This window comes from Serinus canaria, chromosome 2, assembly GCF_022539315.1.
Source record: "Serinus canaria isolate serCan28SL12 chromosome 2, serCan2020, whole genome shotgun sequence".
Lineage (NCBI taxonomy): Eukaryota > Metazoa > Chordata > Aves > Passeriformes > Fringillidae > Serinus > Serinus canaria.
The window spans coordinates 9,325,071-9,334,071 of record NC_066315.1 but is presented as its reverse complement, the minus strand read 5'-3'; positions in this window follow the sequence as shown (position 1 = coordinate 9,334,071).

Sequence of the window (9,001 nt, the reverse complement as noted above, 5' to 3'; positions counted from 1 at the left end):
ATAAGGCCAATGGCCAAATTCAAATATAGGTGCAAAAAATGCTGTGCCCTGAGCTAAGAGGAGTCTTAATAAACCACCATTTCAAAATACATGTAGAGAACAAGATAGATTTGATGAGGCAACCATAATCCTGGCTTTTCCTGACACTGAGTTCTTTATTTTCCAAACTTAGTCCAGTAATTAAAGAAAAGCTTCCCAGGATTCTTTGGTCCAAGCAAGAGCAGCAGGTAAATCTATAAAAATCCTCATTCCTTGGGCATACAGATTGATTCAACCTGCAGCCCAGATCCAGGATGCAGAGCCCAGATTCCCATCCCCATCACAGCACTTGACCCACGTGCTTGGCTCCCCTGGGTGTGCATTGACCTGACCGTGTCAGTTTGGGAAATCCATTAGAGAAAATCCTTCAACATCCATGTGAGCAGAGATGGGACTCTGTCCCCAGGGGCTGACAGAACTACTGACCTACAGTGGGATGCTCACTGCTCTCTGGCCCAATGAATATTTCATTGGGCCATACAAAGTGGAAGAGTACAAAGTATTCCTTACAAAGTATTTGCAAGGAATGCCCTGATGAGGGGAGAAGAATGATGAGGAGGACTCCATCTTATCAGAAGGCTAATTAATTACTTTATTATACTCTATTATTCTCTGTTATATTACACTACATTACATCTAAGCTGAATCTGCCAAGCACTCAACTGCACACACTGCACAGAATCTCGTGACTGTCACCTGACAGTCCTGACACACCTGGTCCTGATAGGCCAAGGAAACAAAACACCATCACTTTGGGTAAACAATCTCCATATGGCACAACATAGGCACAGCAAATAAGATAAGAATTGTTTTGATCATTCTCTGAGGTTCAGAGAATTCGAGTCCCAGAAATATTTTTGGGAAGATTGCCTTGCTTTTCTCTCTGAGGAGAAATGTGGCTACAGAAGAGTTCCATCAGAATGGACCAAGAGGAGCTTCCGTGGGACACTCCAGCTCTGGAGGCTTCAGCTGTGTGGCAGGAGGGATCCCTGACGTGGGGGGGAAATGTTTGATCAAGGCAGGGACCCACATCATGTGGTCAGATGCTTCAAACACTGAGATACTGGATGGAAAGGAGCACTACCATCTTGCTCTTGGAGAATACCAGATCTCCTTTGCTCACCTGAAGAATCAGTTTAGCTACCTGAGCCCTGAATGCAGCTAAGTGCCTCTGTGCAAGTGAGGCCCTAAATGAGGAAGGCTGAAGTCCTACTCATCTTCTACTGGCCAGGCTGGGCAGATCCAGTGATGTGGTAGCTATGAACCCTTTTTCTTACCCCAAAATGCCTAATCGAGAGCTTGGCAGGATGGTATTTAGGAGGCAGCTGTTACAGTGAATTTACCAAATGCCCTTGAGCTACTTTAGCCCAGGAGAAAAAGAAGGATATTTAGGCATAGCAAGATGTAGTCCACACATTCTTAGGTAGCATCTGCAGGGAAATATGTATAATCTCAAAGGAAAGTTTTTCATTAATGTAAAATACAAGGTTGCTTCAGAGAAACCTTTTCTGAAGTGTCTTTAAACTATGCATTTCAAAGCATGCTGGTGCTTCTGTGAGCCCTGGCTTCACAAGAAACTTTGCCATAGATACAAAGAAGGAGAAAATCTCCAAAGTAATGTATGGAAATAAGAGGAAAGGCTGTTTGCTCCTTTTGCATGAATGCACCAGATTTTGACACAAGAAAGGAAACAGCAGACAGAAGTTCAAAGCTCCCAGTTGCAGCCCTTTTACAATAATAATAAAATATGGGGTTTAGCCAAAACTCAACTTTCTCCATTATTTCTGTCTGCTGCTTTCTTGCTCATGAGCTGCCCAGCTTGTGTCCCAGAGCATCATTTGTGCCCGTGCTTTAAATGCCACAGTTACACCCCTCTCAAGCTGAGTACTAACAGTAGGTGGAGATACAATCCAATTGTTCTGTAGTGTTTCCAAACAATCTGAAGCCAGTCTGACTTGCTATTAATTTTAATTAAGTCTTGCAATAAAAACCAACAGAACAGTGAAAGCCATGAGCAAAAATAAATGTATGGGTCATGCCTTTAGTTCCTTTTATGCAGTAATCTGATAGCTTGTTTTGGCATCACAGGTGGAATATGCAGACCTAAGTTTAGTCTCTGCTGTTTATTTTTCTCTCTGAACCTGTGCTGTCTGCTATTCTTTTCCCTTAGTTAAATAAAATTATAATAAAAGGGAGAGGATTGTGAGACCAATTCAAGCATCAAAATACAAGCTGATTTAAAAAAAATATATCTGTCGGGCTATTCAAGATTCCTAGTTGGTGCATCTTATTTTTTAAAGAAAGGCAATATGAAATACTGACATTATATTAATTAAACTTTTACCATAGCTGGATTTGAAAGGCTGTCTCTGATCTATGCTTCTGCAAAGGTGAAACAAAATGGTGACTGTGTTTCTTTGCAGGTTTAAACTTTGGAAAATGAAGGTCACAACCAGCTTTTTGCCCATGCAGCTATACTCACTTTGCTCCCTGAGCAGCAGGCAGTGAATATTGACAGTTCTAGCAAGAACTCTTACTCATGTTTTTAAAGTTCTCCCAGACATGCAAATCAGTAGGAAAAGCAGCATTCCACCCCTGGGAATATACCCCTAAAGAGTTTCTGTCTGTCCATTTTGATGGTACCTGCTGTCCAGCTTTTCAGATCATTGCAGGCTTAATATTTAAAAATTCAACTTTAATTTATGCCCTTTTCACTCACAATCAGTTCAGTCCAGCTGGATATCAGGGAACAATAGTTTTGGGTTTTTTTAAAATCAGAATGGTGCCATAGTTGTGCTCTGGCACTGCATCTCCTTCAGAAGCCTCCAGAAATACACCACCATGAAAACCAGCCAGCACTAGGCTGCAGGATGGCAGAAAGACTCATTAGGGTGCAGGAAAGTGCTTTTCTGGGAATAATTCTGTTTCCTGAAGGTACCTACCATTTTGCTTTATGCCTTTATGCCATTTGTCATACACAGCCTTTATCTTGTCCTCTTTTTCACTCTTATGAAATATCTGATGATATGCACAGCTTGGTTTACCCCTAGATCTTCAGCTTCAGAAGGAAGCTCTAAATAGAAGTAAAGGTATAAGGGAAACAAAGGGATGAAGTCTCTTGGCATGCAGAAGACTGGGGAATATCTTATGGAGATGCCTGTAGGTTCTGAAACTTATTTACTCCTCTCAGTAGCCTCTCCCAATTCACAATTTCTTATTCCCATGGCAGATTGGTCAGACATGTTACCAAAGATTATACTAAGATGATAGTTAATGGAAAGCTATTAAATATAAGGTTCTGTCTTTCATATCATTAGTTGATGAAGTCAATTTTCAGAGGAAAGCACCAGAACACCAGGAATCACAGTGAACTTTAGAGAAGGTGCAATTACCTCTCATGTGAAAATCAAGTCACATATGTTTCACCAGTGTTTTTTAAATCTCATGCAAGGTAATTGCTCCTGCTAGAAAATATCTGTCTTTCAGTGCTGTGTATCATATTCATCCAACCTATAGGACTTATTTCATTAATAGTTGCATCAAAATAGAACCCCACTCATGTACTAAAGCAGCACTCAAAACTTAGCAATTACTGAATTTTTAATTACATGATTTTCTAATTTCTTCACTGTCTTTAAGTTCTTTGCTTATGCTAATTAAAACTATGAGGAAAAAAAACTTTGAATGAAAGAGCACATGGATCTTGTGTGTAGATATTTTTGTATCTGCCTTTCATTTAAAGAAACTGAATTTTAAATGAACAAAAATAAATTTCAAGATACATCCACATCTCACCAACACCAGGCTTCTAGAAATTTAAGGTATGATTCACCATAATCCAAAATCTTCATACTGAAATACATTTCTTCTACAAATGTATTTTCTGTATTGCATCATTTGGTAGCACATAGCACAACCCCACACTCCAACCTACCAGAGTTCTTTAGTGCCTCTGCAAACTAGAAAGGAACCTGGTTTTAAGTGAATTCACTTGATCATGATTGTCTGATGGCATGGTTGTCTGATGGGGTTACCAATTTTCTAGCATTGAGTGAGTATATATATATATATATATATATATATATATATATATGTATATACATACTATTGATTATATGGATTTAGTATATATGTATTTTCTAGCAGTGAGTGACTATATATATATATATATATATCCCATAGCAAATAATGATAATTCATAGTGCTTCTCTCACATCAATGAAAATTTTGTTCACCTTATGTTTTGTCTCCATAGCAAAGTACCTTTGTAATCACACCAAAATTTGATATCTTTTTTGTTTCCTGTGTTTGAAACAGCATGAGCCACTCAAGAATCGTTGAGTTCAGTTTTACACGGTCTCAAGTTGATTTCCACTTGCATTCAGGCAAATTCAGCTAAACCAGAAAACATTTAGAAGAGCATTTTTTGTTCAACACAAAGATGTCATTAACTTGGTTTCCTCAGCCTAGGTCTGTGCCATGAGCCACAGAAGTTCAACTTGACTTTCTAGGAGATATCTTACAAAGCAGAGGCTTTGATTTTGCCTGGGGTCTGGTCCCACACAGAGGGCATTGAGCACCAAAACTCTGTCACTTTGGCAAGGATTTTTTGTTTGCTGATGGTAATTTCAGTGTGTGCTGCCACTATGTGCTTACCTGTGCCCTGTGGATGTGTTTATAAATGGAAAGATTTCAGACACGATAAACTGCATTTTGACAGTAATTAGAGCATGTGGTGATGTTGAGTCTTAATAGAAACAACTCTATTGCAAAGATTTCAGTCTACCAGTAATGGAAATATGACATTTGTGCAGGCTTTGTGTTGTTTGAAGCTACTGGCCATTGTAGCTGAAATTGCTGTGTGGCTCCACTCAGCCATTCTCTTTCACAGAGGTTTTTCTTGAGCAGGCAGCCATTTCTTTTCTTTTTCTTTTGTTTGTTGGTTTGTAAAAGGCCTAGTGAGTTGTGTAGCTTTCTCTGGGAAGCAAAAAGGCTTGCAAAGAGTTATTCCTCCCTGACATTTCAAATCTATGTGGTTGTGGTTAAACATTTAGTTACATGGCAACTTTTCTAACAAAGCACCTTGCTTAAAAATGAACCCTAAAATGCCAGTCTGCTTTAGCAGATATTTTATGATCAAATTCCCTGGTGAAGTATGTGTAACTTGCTGACTTCAGTGGAAGCAGCATACATCTGAGGGCAAAATTTGTCTCGTGGATTGACTGATTGTCAGCTGTTTGGTGCTACGTGCCAGCTATTCAGAGGCACTTAGCTCCCAGCAACTCTTGCAATGAGACCTCGGGCTGAATTTTCACAGGCTTTTTGTGAATCTCACATACAATGTGTAAATAGAAATGGGCCTGAGTCCTTATGTTCAATGGGAAGTAATTTATTCTCAGGAGCAGTCCCAATGTGTATCCAGATCCTGTTGAGATGATTAAGTACTTATTAACATGAGCAAGAGTTACAGATTACAGCATTCTGTTGACTATTTAAAAAATCACGAGGCATGATTCATATTGAAGTCAATGGGCAGAGGCTGGAGGAGCAGGAAGCAATCACAAGAGACATGGACTACACTGGGGTCTCTGGGAGCCAGTGTTGGTCAAGCTTGAGCTGTGATTTTTAAATTGCATCTTTGGTTTTGTAGGTGTCCCCTTTACACTTGGAACTACTCATGCCCATCATTTTGAACTGAAAAGGTATCTCACTTTCACTCAGCTTTTTCTCGTGGGTGGTTAATCTCACACACAGAAGTAGAGTGAAATTTAAGAGTAAGTCTAAGAAAGAATATTGTTTTCCAAGCAGACTGTCTTGTAAAAACTGATTTTTTTTTTTCTTCATATTCCCCCACTATAAGCAAGATATTAATATCTTCTTTCCTCAGGTTTACAGTTTGGTAAATCATCCCAGGGTACATGGAACTGGTTTTCAGCTGCATTTCAGGGTCACAGTTTCTGCCACATTTCATAAGGGGTCTGAGGAGTAGGAGAACCTATGACTGGGAAGCAAGGTTGTGTTCACCCCCACCAGGGACTGGTGATGCTCTTCAAGGCTCAGCCCAAATCCTGAGCTGCCTGGTTCACATTTAGACTAAGGACAGTACTCAGGCTCTGAGGTCTGAGTTGCTTTATGAAGTGTGTCTACATAGATTGAACATGTTTAACAGCTTTTAGAATAGAACCTTTTAAATTACAGGCATCCATCTATCAGTCCCACCACCCAAACAGAATTACAGGGCATTTTTTGACATTCTGGGCTCATAAATTAATTGACTTGCCTGATGGTGAATTATTTTTGTTTTGGGTTTGATATAAAACCAGCACACATTGAGCGTTAGTTTCATTTTGAGTCTAATCATCATTCATTTATCAAATGAGGTGTCACTTTGTGTTGGTTGATGGAGTCACACAGATTTGTGGGCCAGACAGTTTTACTCTTACAATTTTACAGCAGCTCAGACCAGTGAGGTTTTTTTCCACAGTAGAAGTCATTCACATATTCTCATGAACAATATCATCAGCAATCTAAGAAAGAAACATACTGTTCCTTATCTTGAACTAGCAATAATATAATCAAAGCTGTTTGACATGACATCTGGGAGCTTGAAAGTTTTAGAATTATCTGAAGAATGTAGTTGTTTATGTACACAGAATATAATGACAAAGGTGGATTATATCCCAGGCTAATATATTCAGGCTAAATACCTCAAACTGAGAAGCCATGTGACATTTGTATGTCTTTTCATCATGTCATACATATATATATATATATATATATATATATATAGTCATTGTAAAGAAATCCAGAGATCTACAGAGCACCACTGGCAATAAATATATAAATGAGTCCCTTGTGAATATAGCTCAGTCTGTACTGGAAATAAAAGCCAAAGATTTTGAAATTCAAAGGAGTATCATGTGATTGTTAGAAAACTTAAATCAGCCCATTCCATACATACAATCAGGGAGAAAGGTGTATAGATCTGGGCAACAGCTGAGCATATTATTCCAGAGTTTAATCATAACAAAAGAGGCCATCGTGAAACCTTAGAGACCTAACTTCAAAACAAAATTAGTAATAGCCAAGGGGGTAAAAAGCCCTAGTCAAATTCAGAATCCAGTTCTAAATAGGATCTCCACTTCAAGAATGAATAATAGATGGAGTCCAACTGTTATGTGGTTGAGCACAAATTAGTGATTCATTGATTGTAATCAAAAGCAGCTGCTTGTAATCAAAGCATAGGTTTTGATAGGTCATTATCAAATGATATGCTAATTTTCTAGGTCTATAAAGAGCAGAGATGGAGCTTTTCAAGAAAGGTCTTGACTATGCAAAATATAAAGGTAATCTTGGTGTTTTCTTTCTTACCTGTCCTTTTTCTCAGTCAGCAATTTCTGTCTCCATAATTAGTTTGAGTTTTGCAGCAGCTTACTGGAAATGTCACCGACAGCTGGTTTGATGCAGCACAGCACAATAAAGCATTTATTGGAGAAAAGCAGGTCTTAGCCCTTCCTTTTATCATTATTAACTCACAATGAATACTCCTTCCTATGGACATAGGCTTGAGGGTCTGAATTTTGCTAAGTGCTTAGGCAAGTATTTTCAAATTCACCTGTTTTAATTTAGAAGACTTCAGTGAACTGGCCAGCAATAAAACTGAAAATCAGATAACTATTTAAATTCTTTAATTTATAAACACATTTAGAAATACCTTGCCCTCAGCTCTCACAGTCCTGAAGTTAACTGGGACAAAGCTCTGTGCAAAATTAGTTCCCCACATATTTAATCACAAAAAGTCTTTGAAGTCCAAAATCTCCTTGACTTCCCTTCTTTTTCAAAAGAGACATTATTTTGTCAGTTCATGGCTAGGAAGGATTGCTGGTGTCAGGTAGGTGTTTGGCTATCTCCCTTCTTGCACTGCAGCACCCTCTTTTGAACCAGGAGGTTGATTTCTGGGTTTGAGCTCCAGCTGTGGAACTTAAACAGAGGAGGTTTGAAGGCCAAAAAAGACAGTTGCAATTCCCTAGTGTGAATTCAAAACACAATAGCCAATTCAATGGAAATTAGGCAAAGCTCAGTGTTCCTCTAAAGGAGACCATAACTGTCCCTTTTTACCATGTTTCATTTGCCATTGATCTTGGTGTTTGCAATCTGTAGTTATTGTTCCTCCCTAGCTGCTTTTAGGTGCTCAAGAGGAGTTTTCCATATCAATACAAAAAGATTTTTCCATTTCAATACAGGCAGAAAGTAACTTTTTTTAGACTCAAACCTTGATGCTACAAGCTGTTCTTTATGTCATTTCCAGCCAGTCTTTTTGTGGTTGCTATTTAAATTGATTTGGAATCTGAAACTACTACACCTCTGTCAGAAAACTGTCAATCTCAGTTAGTGACCACTAGATAAGTATTAGATTAATATGAAGATGATGGCAAACAGACAGCTCTCAGACATTCTCTGGCCTCTCAGACCCGTTTATAAAGTATGCTACTTGTAGAAGCACTGACAACCTGGCACATTAGGTTGGGCTTTTGAACCACAATTTTTTGTAACTGGTGTGGTTTTGACATTGGGACTTCTTTTACTGGACTGTTTCTGACAGCAAGACATGGCTGCAAGAGGAGGAGTAAGGAGGGAATCCCAGCACTCCAGCCTTGGTGGGTGCATGTCTGACCTCTGACACCAGATTTGCAGAATTAGGAGTTGAATCTTCCTGAGGAGGGAGGTGCTGCCCTTCTAACTGTGGGACTTTGCATCCAGAATGTTGAAAGACCTGTCCTGTGATCCTAAAGGGGATCAGTGACTCAGGCATTGGTACTGTCAGGTGAGGAGGACACCAGCATCCCACATCCCTACAGGGATCCACTGCCCCTTTCCAGCCCCTCTGTGGAGGCGTATCTGCATGTCTTACTTATGGGCAAACAGCTCGCTGGTTCTGTAACTAATCCCAATAATATAATGA